The 16,663-nt window shown below is 42.9% G+C and overlaps 1 protein-coding gene across 7 annotated transcripts in view; it reads left to right on the top strand.

The window, feature by feature from the left end:
* The window catches only part of shroom3 (shroom family member 3), a 426,943-nt gene that overhangs the window by 351,110 nt on the left and 59,170 nt on the right, over positions 1–16,663 (top strand). The gene's annotated exons all lie outside the window — the stretch shown is intronic.

The raw sequence follows: 16,663 nt of genomic DNA, 5'->3' as shown, positions 1-16,663 counted from the left end.
CCAATTTTTGGGCCTTCCACCATAGTGATGAATGCTGTGGTGGATGTTTATGTTCCGTTTTTATTGTGTTTTTCTGTGTTCTTTTTCATTGTACCACTGCTGGCAAATTCATTTCACTTGCACTTTATGTGCAAGTGATGAATAAAACTGATTATGATTATGATTATTATGTTGGCCAGATTAGGTAAGGATAAGGGACTTGAAAATCAATATAACTACGCCTTTTATCCAGCATTACATAGTTAAAAATAGATTTATTTTCCAGAGTGAAACAAGCGAGAGATTTCTGTGGGCAAAAACTGATCATGTGTGACCCTTGTACCTTGCTGCAAAAAATATGTTTGCCTCGAGGACACACAGGTGAAGTCATTCCCCGTGTAAAGTGTTGTTTGGAGCATGCACACTGGTCAGACATTCCCAGGCCAACATTCTCTTCCCTGCAGGATGCCTGCCTGGTGGGTCAGTAGCTTAACGTCATCCTCGTGACCCACTCCCGTACCATACTCCCACATTGCCACCCCTCCACCACCCCCAGATCTACCACCAATGGTCTCCCAAGTTGAAAGCTCTGTCCCCTTATCTACCAAAGACATAACCCCCTCCTCCACTCCGGATCTGCCAGGTTAATCCCTCAGATTCCAAACACTGGGTGAGGCCGGAATCCCAGTCTTCCTTTTCCTTCCTCTCCCAACCCCCTTGGATCCTTTTCATGGCCACCCACCAGCCATCTGTGTTCGCCTGATACCAATGCCTACTTTGACCAATTGTCCATCCCCATCATGTGTTTCAGGCACCAATGCCCCTGTCATAGATGGGGTCTGTGGCCATTGCCATTCTAATCCCCATCTCCAAACCACATAGCTGGCAATACAGTTCCAATGGTGAGCTGGTGCGGCACTTGTCCATCTGCCTGAGGCAAAGCCGAATTTTGCAGCAGGGGCGAGGGAGAGGGGTAAGGACTAAAATGGGCATTGATAGGCTGCCACTAAACTCATCTAATCTCCCAGATAGAATGCATTGGAATGCCTAGTTTCTACAATGAAGTCGTTGAGTTTTTAGCTGTCATCTATTTCATGGTCACATTGATCTTGTAAGCACATGCTTACTCACTGACACTACTGGAATATTAGAGACCAGTTCCCAATGGGGGGGGGGGGGGTTAGCTATACATACCAGGAATGCCTTCATTTGATCTCTGGTTGGTGTAGATGCAAATATCTTAACTAAGTCTTAACATTTATGTTTCCAGATTTTTGAAATAGATTCAAATTCTCAAATTGTCATGATGAGATTACATTTTTTAATTTCTTTAGTCTGATTACGTCATGTAACATAACCGTGATACCTTCCCTGTGAATCACCGAAGGTTACAATGGGTTTCTATAACTCATGCTGAGAGAGCTTCCTTTTAGCCTTATGCTCTATATCCATCTAATGTTTTTTTTTTATTAAGTACTTTTTTTAAAGCATTGATGGGTTGTACCTTACATTGCCCTCAACTAACAAAGCATTCCATGGACTAATGATTACCTGAAACACAGTGGTGAGCTGATTGACTTGCTTTCAATTCCTTGCCTCCAATGCCTTGCGTTCAATGCCTTGCCTTCAATAACTTGCCTTTAATGCCTTGCCTTGTTTCGCCTTAAATATCTTGCCTTGCCTTCAAGCCTTGCCTTGCCTTCAATGCATTGCCTTCAAAGGTCGATTACGTTTGGCTCTGCATGTTATGAGCTATTCTAGAAAGGCTGGTAAAGCACCCGAGCTGCTGACTTGCTGTCCAATGCTGAAGCCAATTTTAGCACATCACTTTTGTCTGCGTCTACACCAGCCAGAGATTGAACGGAGACATTTCTGGCCTGTCCAGGTAAATGCCCCCTTGGAAACTGGTCTCCAATCTTCCAAAAGTGTCAGTGCGTAGCATGTGCTTGTGGTTCTCTCAAAGAGAGAGAAAGCCAAAGATACAAGCCCCCTTGAGGTCCAAACGAAATGCCGTTTCTGCATGTGGAATGTGATGGAAGGCCAAAAACTTGTCATTCTCCCCCCCCCACGAATGTGTATGGCTGGGTCCCGCGGCCATGTTTTGTATAGTTTGGTGTTAGAGTGATCGCAGAGTGGTGCAATGACTCTTCTCCCCCGCATTGAGGTATTACCTCCTAAAATTATAGCCAGTGATCATTTCCAGCAGAAGCAGATTTTCCGACTCGGCCAGCCCCGCGACGGCGACGGTTCACCAGAGTCCCCGGCTTCTTCAGCGCTCCGTTGCGGCCCCAACGCTATCCCAGTGGCTATTTCCTCCCACCCACCCCCCCCCCCCCCACACACACACCCCAACAAAAAATATCTCAGACAAAAAATAATCACAGACTGGAGGCCGCTCCAGAGTCGCGCCGCCCACCGTTTTGGCTGGGTATATTTTGTATAGTTTATGGTGCAATGACTATTGAGGTATTACCTGCCAGTGATCATTTCCAGGAAGATTTTGACTCCTTCATGAAGCTCCAGCTATCCCTGGCTATCTTATCTCAGAAGTCACAAGGTCACTGGTTTTATTATTTTTTACTATGCCATTTCTGTTTCTGCATAGAAATACGAGCACTTTTTGCCATTCATTAAATAACCTTTTTATTATCAGAACAGGGGATCTCAAAAATGATGTCAATATTTGTAGAGGTAGCAAGAAACCTCTTCTAAATCAGGCAGCAAATGCATGACCGGCAGTCTTGAGCTAATTCATCATCACTGAACCTTATTGGGCTGTGGAATGTAATTGCACACAGCGCTTGCTAAGGAGCAACCACAGGAGGTTAGCAAGGAGATAATTGTACACAACCATTTAACCATTCGTTCTGCCATTCATTGAAGATGGAAACAGCAGAAAGCAATGACCAAAATCTGTTTGTTTCTATATTGGTTCCATTTAAAATGAGTACTGCTGTTTGTCATTGATGTTTAACAATGAATTTTCTGCAAGTATTATTGAGGAGAACAGAGTGATCAAGACATTCCCCGTTGTTTCAGGATTGTATTTGTCTGAAATTAGATCTGTTTGTACTGGTTGCTCCACTGCATAATAACCAGCTTTTAAAACTAAGCTCTAAATGTGGAAAAGGAACATTTTATTTACTTTGTGCATATTCTACTTCAGAGCTACAGGAATTGAAACATGCTGATGTTCCTTCAGGTGAAAGGGAATTATTATTTTTCACCTCAAATGCATCGCACACACTCAAGAGTTAAATGATAAATTATTTGTCTAGGTTTACGGCATAAAAAACTGCTTTCTTTCTGCAAGGGCATAAGAAATGTTCTAAGATGATCTTATAGCAGTGCATTTAGAAAGCAGTGACAGGATCGGTCAAAGTCAGCGTGGATTTAAGAAGGGGAAATCATGTTTGACGAATCTTCTGGAATATTTTGAGGATGTAACAAGTAGAATGGATAAAGGAGAGCCAGTGGATGTGGTGTATCTGGACTTTCAAAAAGCCTTTGACAAGGTCCCACACAAGAGGTTAGTGTGCAAAATTAAGGCACATGGAATTGGGGGTAGGGTATTGACATGGTTAGAGAACTGGTTGGCAGATAGGAAGCAAAGAGTAGGAATTAATGGGTCATTTTCAGAATGGCAGGCAGTATCTGGTGGGGTGCCGCAAGGCTCGGTGCTGGGACCCCAGTCATTTACAATATATATTAATGATTTAGACGAGGGAATTAAATGTGACATCTCCAAGTTTGTAGATGACACAAAGCTGGGTGGCAGAGTGAGCTGCGATGAGGGTGCTGTGAGGCTGCAGGGTGACTTGGATAGGTTGGGAGAGGGGGCAGAAGCATGGCAGATGCAGTTTAATGTGGATAAATGTGAGGTTATCCACTTTTGTGGCAAGAACAGGAAGGCAGATTATTATTCGAATTGTGTCAGATTAGGAAAAGAGGAGGTGCAATGAGATCTGGGTGTGTTTGTACATCAGTCACTGAAAGTAAGCATGCAGGTACAGCAGGCAATGAAGAAAGCTAATGGCATGATGGCCTTCATTGCGAGAGGATTTATTTGAGTTTAGGAGCAAGGAGGTCCTACTGCAGTTGTACACCGGGTGTATTGTGAACACTTTTGGTCTCCTAATTTGAGGAAGGACGTTATTGCTATTGAGGGAGAGCAGCGTAGGTTCACGAGGTTAATCCCCGGGATGGCGGGACTGACATATGATGAAAGAATAGGAAACCTTCTTTATCCAGAGTGTTGTGAATCTGTGGAATTCTCTGCCACAGAAGACAGTGGAGGCCAATTCACTGGATGTTTTCAAGAGAGAGTTTAGATTTAGCTCTTAGGGCTAAAGGAATCAAGGGATATGGGGGAAAAAGCAGGAACAGGGTACTGATTTAGCCACAATCATATTGAATGGCTGGCTCGAAGGGCTGAATGACCTATTCCTGCATATATTTTTCTATTTTACTATGTTTCTATCTTTTTGGATGTGATGGGAACGTTCCATTTCCCCCTAAGATCAAATGATCAGCATATGAGTAGAATGGAGACATAAAACCTAAAGTTTATCCTCATCTCAGTCCTAAATGGCCTACCCCTTATTCTTAAACCGTGACCCCTGGTTCTGGACTCCCCCAACATCGGGAAAATGTTTCCTGCATCTAGCCTGTCCAATCCTTTAAGAATTTTATATCCTTTTATAAGATCCACCAAAGAAAACTAAGAGGTAACAAATCTCCAGTTGGCCCAGCCTGTCTAAACATGGCAGGCTGCTGTGTTCCACATTATTTTTACTCGCTGTGTTGTTGCAACCTGCATCCTCCTTGTGGCAGCATAAAGGAGCATGTTGCTATCAATCAGCTGCTCTTGTGGTGCGGGAGATACTGCGGCGTTTGTCAGCTGGAAAAACAGGGCCATTTGGCAGAAACCAAGTGGGAACAAGTTTTGCAAAAGTGAAAAACTAGTTCCTTGAAATTAGAAACAAGATCAGAGCATGTTGGAAATAATGCTGACATAAGGTAGCATCCATAGAGAAAGTGAATATAGTAGTTGCCCAAATGCAAACAAGGCTTAATTTCAAAGGCACGAAGGGAGAGTGGTTGTTGTCAAGGCAACTGTTTAACTAAGTTAACAGGAAAAAGTAAAACTGAAGTCAGTGATATTCATGGAGTCAGCGATAACAGCTGGAGTCATAACTTGGACATAGAAAAATGGTCGTAATTATTAAGGCTCATCATATATAATGATGTTGAAGTTCTTTGTGCATAGCCAATTGTCCTCATGTACATCATCCAAGGAGAGATAGCTGAATGTATAGCAAATTGACTCCATGGAAGGAAGCAGAGGGTGATGGTGGAAGGATGCTTCTCAGACTAGAGGCCTGTGACTAGTGGTGAGCCTCAGGGTTCGGTGTTGGGCCCGTTACTGTTTGTCATCGACATCAATGATTTGGATGAGAACATACAGGGTAAGATTAGCAAGTTTGCTGATGATACAAATGTGAGTGGTTTTGCAGAAAGTGAAGATGTTTGTGAAAGATTGCAGCAGGATCTGGATCGATTGGCAAGGTGCGCTGAGGAATGGTTGATGGAATTTAACACAGAGAAGTGTGAGGTGTTACATTTTGGGACGTTTAACAAGGGCAGGGCGTACACAGTAAATGGTAGGCCTCTGGGGAGTGTTGTAGAGCAGAAGGATCTGGTAGTGCAGGTGCATGGTTCATTGAAGGTCGAGTCGCAGGTAGATAAGGTGGTCAAAAAGGCTTTTGGCACTTTGTCCATCAGTAAGAGTATTGAGTATAGAAGTTGGGAGGTCATGTTGCAGTTGTATAAGACATTGGTGAGACCACATTTAGAATATTGTGTTCAGTTCTGGGCACCATGTTATAGGAAAGATATTGTCAAGCTTGAAAAGGTTCAGAAAAGATCTATGAGGATGTTGCCAGGACTAGAGGGTGCGAGCTATAGGGAGAGGTTGAGTAGGCTGGGTCTCTATTCCATGGCCTGGGGCGCAGGAGGATGAGGGGCGATCTGATAGAGGTGTACAAAATTATGAGAGGAATAGATCGGGTAGATGCAGGTCGGGTGTAGTCTCTTGCCTAGAGTGGGGGAATCAAGGAACAGAGGACATAGGTTTAAGGTGAAGGGGAAAGATTTAATAGGAATCCGAGGGGTAACCTTTTCACACAAAGTGTGGTTGGTGTGTGGAACAAGCTGCCAGAGGAGGTAGTTGAGTCTGGGACTATCCCACCGTTTAAGAAACAGTTAGACAGGTACATGGATAGGACAGGTTTGGAGGGATATGGACCAAGTGCAGGCAGGTGGGACCAGTGTTAATGGGACATTTTTGGCCGGTGTGGACAAGTTGGGCCAAAGGGCCTGTTTCCACACTGTGTCACTCTCTGACTATCATCAACAATTTTCTTTCCATCTAATCATTGCACAAGGATAACTTCTATTCTATTCTTCCATAAATGTAGCAGCCACACTCACTTGCTACAAGAGCTGGACATCTCCAGACTTGGCTGATGAGTGCAATGCTGACCATCTCCAATGGTTCAATGACATCACCATTATCAAAACCCCAGCACCTGGGGATAAATGGGTAATCTCTGTCGACAACCACATCGATGCTGCAGCTGGAAGAGTAGATTAGAGGTCTGACGTTCTTCACTAGTGTCTCGCTTCATAATTCCCCAAAACCTTGTCACCACCACTGAAGCTTCTACAATAGAAACATAGAAACATAGAAATTAGGTGCAGGAGTAGGCCATTCGGCCCTTCGAGCCTGCACCGCCATTCAATATGATCATGGCTGATCATCCAACTCAGTATCCCGTACCTGCCTTCTCTCCATACCCCCTGATCCCCTTAGCCACAAGGGCCACATCTAACTCCTCTCTTAAATATAGCCAATGAACTGGCCTTAACTACCCTCTGTGGCAGAGAGTTCCAGAGATTCACCACTCTCTGCATGAAAAAAGTTCTTCTCATGACATCCTTGAGCTCAGATGATTGATATTGTTGTACCAACAATCACATCAGTCAGTGGAGATATTTGGCCTTAATCCCAATGACCTCTTTCACCAGCACTCTGTTGTACCACCATGACTTAATGCTGCAGACATCTCAAGTTTGGTTACTCAGATTTCACCTCTTAAATTTTGCTGTGTTGCTCGTAATGAGATCTGGGGCTGACTGGTTCTTGCAGGACACAAACTGAGCATCAAGGAGTGGCTGATAGGTGGGCAAATGCCATTTGATAGCTCACATCACTGTGCCATGGACAGTAGATTGATGAGGCTGCGACTAACTAATCAGGACAGGTTTGACCTTCTCTTTGTGGACAGAACAAACTCAGGTGAGGGTCCATATTGCCACATCAGTTGTTCACAAACTCCTGGCGTGGTACAATATAGCAGTCTTTCATCATTTTCTCAGAACATCATCCTCACTCCCTATATCCTCCCAAGAACTGACTTGGTCAATTCATCTTTGAACATCCAGAAATCCCTGCTGCATTTTTCAGTCGCTCTTGATCTTTTTTCCAATTTTATTCCCCCAGCTTCCCTGAGCACCATGGTATCATTTTCCGTCACATTCCTTTTCTCGTAGTCTGTCAGTTTTTTAATCTTTATACACAGACCTCTTTCACTGGAGACGCAAGAGACTGCAGATGCTGGAATCTTGAGCAAAAAAACAAAGTGCTGGAGAAACTCAGCCATTCGGGCAGCATCAGTGGAGGGATGGACAGACAGGGTTTTGGGTCGAGACCCTACTTCAAACTGATGAAGAAGGATTTTGACCTGAAACATCGCCTGTCCTTTCCCTCTACAGATTTTGCCCGACCCACTGAGTTCTTCCGGCACTGTTAGTTCCATCCGCTAATCATCCTGCACCCTGTCTTTTTCTTTTTACCAGGATCCACTCCATAAAAATAATTTTCTCTCTGTTTTGCCCTATCTGTTCAAGGTTTTCCACTCAATCTCAACGTTGAGGTTGTGATTAAAACTATTTGCAATTATACAAGTATGTCGACCTCCGGAAGAATTTTAGCAGTAAAATCTTGTATCACATTCAGTGATTGCAGGAAGCACGGTTTCCATTCTCAGTCAATGACACGGCATAAACCACAAGATCACATGAGTTAACTTGAGGTTTTTTGGTACTCTTCTTGAGTGGGAATGTTGTGGATGTAGCCAGGAATATTTGCTGCAGTTGCATGAGTAATGACTTTGGCTCATGAATGTCCTTCCCAATCAGCTGATTGGGAAGGACATTGAACTTGGCATTTCACTGGGGTGTTAAACATTATACTTCTGGATATAGAGTCCATGTTCACAATCTTGTGGGGTCCATTGAAAGGAACATTGTTTTTTTAAAACAATTACATAACCCTTTATGGTTTACTTTTGTACAATAACTTTTAGATACAGCACAAAGCAGGCGTTTCAGTCCTCCAGATCAGTACTGGCCCTCAGTACTCTAATCCAATACTAATCTCACTTTGTTCTCCCCACAGTAATGTCAATTCCCTCGCAGATTCTACCATTCACCTACACACGAGGGACAATTTGCAGTAGCCAACACAAACCATTTAATTTTTTGACCAACTAATTACTTTTCAACTGATTCATTTCATTTTATCACTTAATTTTTAAAGTGGTACTATAAAATACACGTTAAATAAGTAATGAAATTGGAAAGTGGACTAAGGAGAACTGAACAACTGACTGCTGCCAAAGTTACATTGGCACCCACTTTAGTTTATTTCCTTATAAATCACATAATCCAAGTGTGTCCATTCAAATAGAAAACAAATGGCCGATAGATTAGAGATTATAGCGTAGAAACAGACCCTTCAGCCAACTGAGTCCGCACTGACCATCGATTCCCGCACATTATCACCATCCTACAAACACTAGGGACAATTTACAATAATACCAAGCTAATTAACCTACAAACCTGTACGTCTTTGGAGTGTGGGAGGAAACCGGAGATCCCGGAGAAAACCCACGCAGGTTTCAGGGAGAACGTACAAACTCCGTACAGACAATCATCCATTGTCAGGTTTGAACCCGGGTCTCTCTGCAGCAACTCTACCACGGAGCCACTGTGCCTCCCTTCCAGTGTAGGAAGTTCCAGAATTTACAAAAGAAAATTAAGTTTAGAAATTCCTTGTGATTGCCATAAATTGAATAATTCCCACTCATCCATTTGTTTAATTGTTTTATGCGTGAGGATTATTTTGTGTAAAAAAAAAAAATAACCCATAACACATTATTGCATGGACAATTTGAGTTGCATCTCATCTCTTTAGATAACTGCCCATGTTGTAATAAATCCCTCAGAATATTAAATATGCTTTCCTGTTCAGAATTCTATTGACTGACTAAAAGTAATGATCATTTATATGAAATTGCGTTTCATAGAAATTAGAAATTAGGTGCAGGAGTAGGCCATTCGGCCCTTCGAGCCTGCACCGCCTCGAGCCTTCGAGCCTGGAGCGTTTCATATGGAGACATTTGTTCTGACCACAGGGGCTGACACTGTTGGTACTTGCTACCATAAAATGCCTGAATATGGTAGATTTTAAGTCGTCAGAATAAAAGGCCATCAAACATATTTCCTTGTTTAAGAAGAAACTGCAGATGCTGGAAGATCGAAGGTAGACAAAAATGCTGGAGAAACTCAGCGGGTGAGGCAGCATCTATGGAGCGAAGGAGATAGGCAATGTTTCGGTCCGAAACCCTTCTATAGGTTGTGCACAGTACACTTTAGCATTAGAACAAGGGGTTTGTTATTAAATAACAATCTTTTGACCATGACATCATGATTATCTGCCCAATCCTACACCTTGCTCCCAAAATGAATAAATGTCCTAATTTCTTCCATCTATTGCTTCCAACCATCTTCTTGCATGACCCACTGTCTCTACACATGAAGTGGGCACTCATTCCAGTCTTATTATCAATGTGCTCACATCTGGATCACTAATAGTAACTCGCCAGTTTGAACGATAGCACCTGCCACTGCTTTCATTACCTCTGGCTGAACCTTACATGCTCTGGGACTTTGTTACTGTATGGTTAAACCCAATTTTGAAAAATATGTTTTGTCATGTACTGCTTTACTGCAGTTTTTACGAGATGGTGTAAATCAGGAGGTACATAAATAAATTTAATAAATCAACTTTTCAGGTTTGGTGGAGCATTTCTCCTTAAATCAGTCCCATTCAACAGGTGTCATATTTCAAGAGAAGAGCATACATTAAAAAATAGCGCCTCTGTGTGGCGGCATTTTGCAAGCAGCACCACAGCAATAAATCAAATACAGCAGTTCTGAACTTATTTGGATAAAAGAAACAACACAAATCAGTGCTGTGAATAAATCTGCTCATCCATTTAAATGGATTAGCGCTATTGTGATCTAATGTTTATTATGGCGTTTACGGAATACTATGTTTACATACCAGTTATGCTGCTGCACGTAAGGATTTCATTGTTCGGCTTTGGAACATAGGACAATAAAACACTCTTGACTCTTAAAATTACGCCAAGGGATGTTTTTCATCATGTGAAACCGATTCAAACTACAGGGAGTATACTTTGATCATTGACTGTTATATCTATTAATACCTCATCACGCCATTCATTTTATTTGAGAGGATTGATAAATTGTCCAGTGAAGTAGGTAAGTTGCCAGGGAGTATTGCAACCAGATCTGGGTGAGGGGAAAGGGAGTGCAGGAATTGGACCCTGGAGAATGGGAAGTAGGGCCAGGTTGAGGGGACAAGGAATGCAGAAACTTAGACCCCAGTGGATTGGGAGTCATGTGAGTGGAAAGAGAATACGAGGAGGGAGGTCCCATGAGCACGGGAGACGGGACCTCAGTGAGAGAAAGGGAACATGAGAACTGAAGCCCAGATATGTTAGAGTTAGCGCGGAAACTGCATCCCACCTTGGAAAAGGAGCACGGCAAAATCACTGGCCAAACTATGGAAAATTTCCAAATAGTTGGAAAGCTGGTTCTCAGAGTTTTACAACATCGGAAGGTTCACACAAGAAATGTCCAGATTTTTTTTGGGTAGAGCAAGTTACACTAAATCTTTATAAAATAAGTGTTAACATAACATGAAATTGCTTTGTTCTGACAGAGTGCAATTACTGATGGATTTGCACAGGAATTTTTACTTAGAATTGCGAACGTAGTGAATTTTTGGACAGAATCTTATCACTTATCGCAGTCTGAGCAGATTACATAAAGAGGCTGTGATTACGAACTTTTTGAATGATGAAGTTACCGACCTTGGAAAAAAAAGATGAATGTAATCACGTAGAGAGAAAAATGGCAAACGAAATTCAGTCTGGAGAATAGTTCGGTAATGCATTCGCTGAAGGCAAACATGAAAAGGAAATCTTTGTGATGTGTGCAGAAATAGAATAGCCATGAAGAATGTGTCCATGGGCTCCTAAAAGTAGCAGGATAGGTGTAAAAGGTAGGTAAGAAATTGGACACCATTGAATCCTTTCTTTCTTGGCCAAGGAAAGATGCTGGAGCTGTGCAACACCCTGGTTAGGCCACAGCTAAGACGTGATATCACTGGGCAGGCTACAAGGGACGTTTATGAGGATGTTGCCAGGTCTGGACAATTTTAGCTATGAGGAAAGATTGGCTCAGCTGGGGATGTTTTCTATGGAATGGAGGAGACTTAATAAGATAATAAAAATTGGGCGAGGCCTGGAAAGACTAATGAGCAGTACTTATTTTCATGAAAGGGAGGTCAAAAACTGGAAGGAGAAACTTCTTGGCCCAGATGGTGATGTGGATCTGGTACTCATTGGCTGAAAAGGTGAAGGAAGCAGATATCCACAATGACACAAATAATTATTTGGGCACAAAGTATTTCAACCTTTTAAGATTAAATATTAAGATTTGTGATTATTTAGAATCACTTGTCAGCCAACAGGTGACTGATGAAATTAATGGTTTTAAATTTTCATTTTCCTTTTGATATGAGACTAGTTTTAATTTTAATATGAGATAATTTGAAAGCCAGGCAAGATCTCAATCTTCAAAATTCTCTCTTGAAATCCCTCCACATCCCACCTCACCTTTGTACATTGATATCGATCTTTTATGGGGAAAAAACAAAGTGTGATCTTCCTCCTGGTTGTAACTTCTGACATTTATTATCCCTTGCACCTTTCTGGGTGACCTATATTTTACTTTGGCAAGGCATCAAATAGCTGGTGTCAACTTTGTTGACCTGCTTTTTGTAGAGACCTGGCCTCCAGACCCAAAAGGTCACGGGCACCTGCTGGTGCTGGAGAGGTTCGGGGAGTGACACTGGGTTTCCGTAAGACATCAGTGCTGACAAGCAAACAATTCCTTCCCCTCCATCCACCCCCCCCCCCCCCCCCCCCCCCTCCCCTTCATGTAAATGGATGGGATTGACTCGTAGCTTCAGAGTAGGCTTTAGATCTAGTTGAACATAAAACTGAGGCTGAGATTTAAGTGTTCACAGATTGATCTTCAGTACAAGTGCTTTTGCAGCTATGTACAATACCGCAAAGTGGTTAGTTCCCTGTGGCTGAGTAAAACATACGTTAATTAAAAATGAGTGCATAGAGAAATGCCAGTCATCAGTTGCGACAGTAGTTCTTAGTGTATAATTGTTCATTTGGGTATTTTCATATAAACTTATTTCAATTTAAACTTATTTAAAACTAATTCTGAATCTCTCAAGGATTGACACCAAACCAACCTTCCCTCTCTAATATCCAGGCACAACTTGATGTTCAATTAGTGTCATCAGTTCCAAAAGCTGAAGTTGTTACAGGTTTACTTTCAATGCTGTCAAATCCCATTTCTCAAAGGCCTTTTCCTTTGGGATTTTGTGCAGGCAACATGTTAGGCATGAAGACAATTTGCTTCTAATGTGGGTGGGATTCTCAGACGGCAACTGGTGGACCAGGATGGGGACGGTGCGAGATGTTTAGGGTGTTATCTATGCTCTTTCTGCTGTCTGTTCGTTTGGCTCCTGTGGTGGACTCTTAAAGTGCTTGATGCTCTCCCAGATGCTGCTTTTCCATTCAAAGCAATCTTGGGTCAGAAATTACCTGGAGTCTGTGAGGATATTGTAGATTTCCAAGAAGGTTTTAAGGACGTGTGGAAATTGAATGATTGCAAAGCTTGGAGTGGAATCCTTGCTTCATAAGTCTGGCAGTGGACATGTAGCCATTGTGGCCTGTACTTCAGGATTAGGTGAGTGTGATAAAAGCCTTGGCATTGGGGAAGCCAACCTGAGAGAGGATACTGTTATTGGTTCACCTATCCTCACAGTGGATTTGGAGCATTTTAAGAAACAGCTTAGGGGTGGAACAGTGGCCTAGTGGTAGAGTTGTTGCCTTACAGCGTTAGAGACCTGGGTTCAATCCTGACTACGGGTGCTGTCTGTACAGAATTTGTACGTTCTTCCCTTGACCTCATGGATTTTCTCTGGGTGCTCTGGTTTCCTCCCACATTCTAAAGACGTACATGTTTGTAGGCTAATTGGCTTTAGTAAAATTGTAAATTGTCCCTAGTGTTGGATAGTGATAGCATGCAGGGATTTCCGGGCTGCATGGACTCTGGTCAGTTTCCACAATTTATCTCTAAACTAAAGTAAAGCTTTGAACGACACAACATGCTGGAGTAACTCAGCGGGTCAAGCAGCATTTCTGGAGGGAAGGAATGGGTGACATTTCGGGTCGAGACCCTTCGTCAGACTGATGTCAGGGGAGTGGGCGGGACAAAGATAGAATGTAGGTGGAGGCAGTAGGACTGGTGGGAGAACTGGGAAGGGGAGGGGATAGAGAGAGAAAGCAAGGGCTACCTGAAGTTAAAGAAGTCAATGTTCATACCGCTGGGGTGTAGGTTACACAAGCGAAATATGAGGTGCTGTTCCTCCAATTTGCACTGGGCCTCACTCTGACAATGGGGGAGGCCCGGGACAGAAAGGTCAGATTTGAAATGGAAGGGGGAGTTGAAATGCTGAGCAACCGGGAGATCAGTAGGTTACAACGGTAACCAAAAGCAAAGTAAAGCTTTCAAGGTATTTTTCAGTGCATAATATTCGGCGCTTAATATACAGTGCATTCAGAAAGTATTCAGACCACATCACTTTTTCCACATTTTGTTACGTTACAGCCTTATTTTAAAATGGATTCATTTTTATTTAAATGATCATCAATCTACACACAATACCCCAGAATGAAGAAGGGAAAACAGGTGTTTGGAAATTTTTGCAATGTAATTAAAAAGAAATAACTGCACTATCACATTTACAGAAGTATTCAGACCCTTTGCTATGACACTCAAAATTGAGCTTAGGTTCATCCTGTTTCCATTGATTATCCTTGAAATGTTTCTACAACTTGATTGGAGTCCACCAGTGGTAAATTAAATTGATTGGACATGATTTGGACACCTGAAATGTTTCTACAACTTGATTGGAGTCCACCAGTGGTAAATTAAATTGATTGGACATGATTTGGACACATCTGTCTATATAAGGTCCCACAGTTGACGGTGCATGTCAGAGCCAAGCCAGACGAAGACGAAGGAATTGTCCGTAGACCTCCGAGTCAGGATCGTGTCGAGACACAGATCTGGGGAAGGGTATAAAACAATTTTTGCAGGTTCCGAAGAGCACAGTGGCCTCCTTCATTTTTAAATGGAAGAACTTTGGAACCACCAGGACTTTTCATAGAACTGGCTGCCCGGCCAAACTGAGCAATCGGGGGAGAAGGGCCTTGGTCGGGGAGGAGACTAAGAACCCAATGGTCACTCTGACAGAGCTCCAGAGTTCCTCTGTGGAGATGGGAGAACCTTCCATACGGACAACTATATCTGCAGCACTCCACCAATCAGGACTTTATGGTAGAGTGGCCAGACGGAAGCCACTCCTCAGTAAAAGGCTTATGACAGCCCGCTTGGAGTTTGCCAAAAGGCACCTAAAGGATTCTCAGACCATGAGAAACAAGATTATCTGGTCTGATGAAACCAAAATTGAACTATTTGGCCTGAATGCCAAGCGTCACGTCTGGAGGAAACCAGGCACCGCTCATCACGGTGAAGCCTAGTGGTGACAGCATCATGCAGTGGGGATGTTTTTCAGCGGCAGGAACTGGGAGACGAGTTGGGATCGAGGGAAAGATGAACGGAGCAAAGTACAGAGAGATACTTGATGAAAACCTGCTCAAGAGCGTTCTGGACCTCAGACTGGGGCGGAAGTTCACCTTCCAACAGTACAACGACCCTAAGCACACAGCCAAGACAATGCAGGAGTGGCCTTGTGACAAATCTGTGAATGTCCTTGAGTGGCCCAGCCAGAGCCAAGACTTGAACCCAATCGAACATCTCTGGAGGGACCCGAAAATAGCTGTGCATCGACGCTCCCCATCCAACCTGGCAGAATCCTGGCAGGATCTGCAGAGAAGAATGGGAGAAATTATTGAAAAACAGGTGTGCCAAGCTTGTAGCATCATAACTAAGAAGACTTGAGGCTGTAATCGCTGCCTCAATAAAGTACTGAGTAAAGGGTCTGAATTCTTATGTAAATGTGATATTTCAGTTATTTCTTTGTAATTACTTTGTAATTACTCTAAACACCTTTTTTCGCTTTTTTATTTTTGGGGTATTGTGTGTAGATTGATGATTTAAAAAAATAAATAAAATTTAATCCATTTTGGAATAAGGCTGTAACGTAACAAAAATTCGAAAAAATGAAGGGGTCTGAATATTTTCTGAATGCAATGTACCATTTACAAATTGTATAATTACAAATTGTAAAATTACATAAACACGAGAATAGTTGTCACAGGCCCCCAGTAGATCTCACACGTGGTGCCCAGTCCTTTCCGCAGCCTAAGAACAATTGGGTGAATGCTTGGAGTGATGGATATGTTGTGAGTCAAACGTGATTCTGTATCCAGGATATATTGAACTTCTTCTGTGTTGGAGCTACTGTCATCGGGCAGGTGAAGAATATTTCTCCACGCTACTGATGTGCTTAACAGATGGTGGACATTGACCTGAAGCATTCCTGCAGTATTGTCCTGAGGGGGGAGGAGGGGGTGTAAAATGAATCTCCCAACAATCATACTTCCTTTATGTGAAAGATCCTCCTGTCAGTGGGGAGTTTTCCCTTGATTCCCATTGACTTCAGCTTTACTTAGACTCCATGACTCCACACGCCATCAGATATTAATCAGTGCATTCACTCTCAAAACCACCCCCATCCTTCTCCCCCTCTGGAACACAACGCCTCCATTCACATTTGAACCAAAATCATACTGCGTTCTGGGGGCTAAATGGCTGGCAAAAGTAAAGTGTGTAGAAAGGAACTGCAGGTGCGGGTCAACAGCCCGAAGGAGGGTCCCGACCCAAACCGTCACCCATCCTTTTTCTCCAGAGATACTGCCTGACCCGCTGAGTTACTACAGCACTTTGTGTCTATCTCCTGTCAAAATCAAAGCTGAGTATCCGTGAGCTCAGAGATGTATCTCCAATTATCGATGTACAAAGCTTCAGCTTTGGCCCTTTGAAGGAGCTCCACACCAAGCAGTGAGTGTAGGAGTTTATGTGCAGGCCAGTTTTCTGAGGCATTTGATAAGAGTTATTTAGCGCAGCAAAAAGCTTT

This window comes from Leucoraja erinacea, chromosome 1 (assembly GCF_028641065.1).
Source record: "Leucoraja erinacea ecotype New England chromosome 1, Leri_hhj_1, whole genome shotgun sequence".
Lineage (NCBI taxonomy): Eukaryota > Metazoa > Chordata > Chondrichthyes > Rajiformes > Rajidae > Leucoraja > Leucoraja erinaceus.
This window is presented reverse-complemented; position numbering and strand designations above follow the sequence as displayed.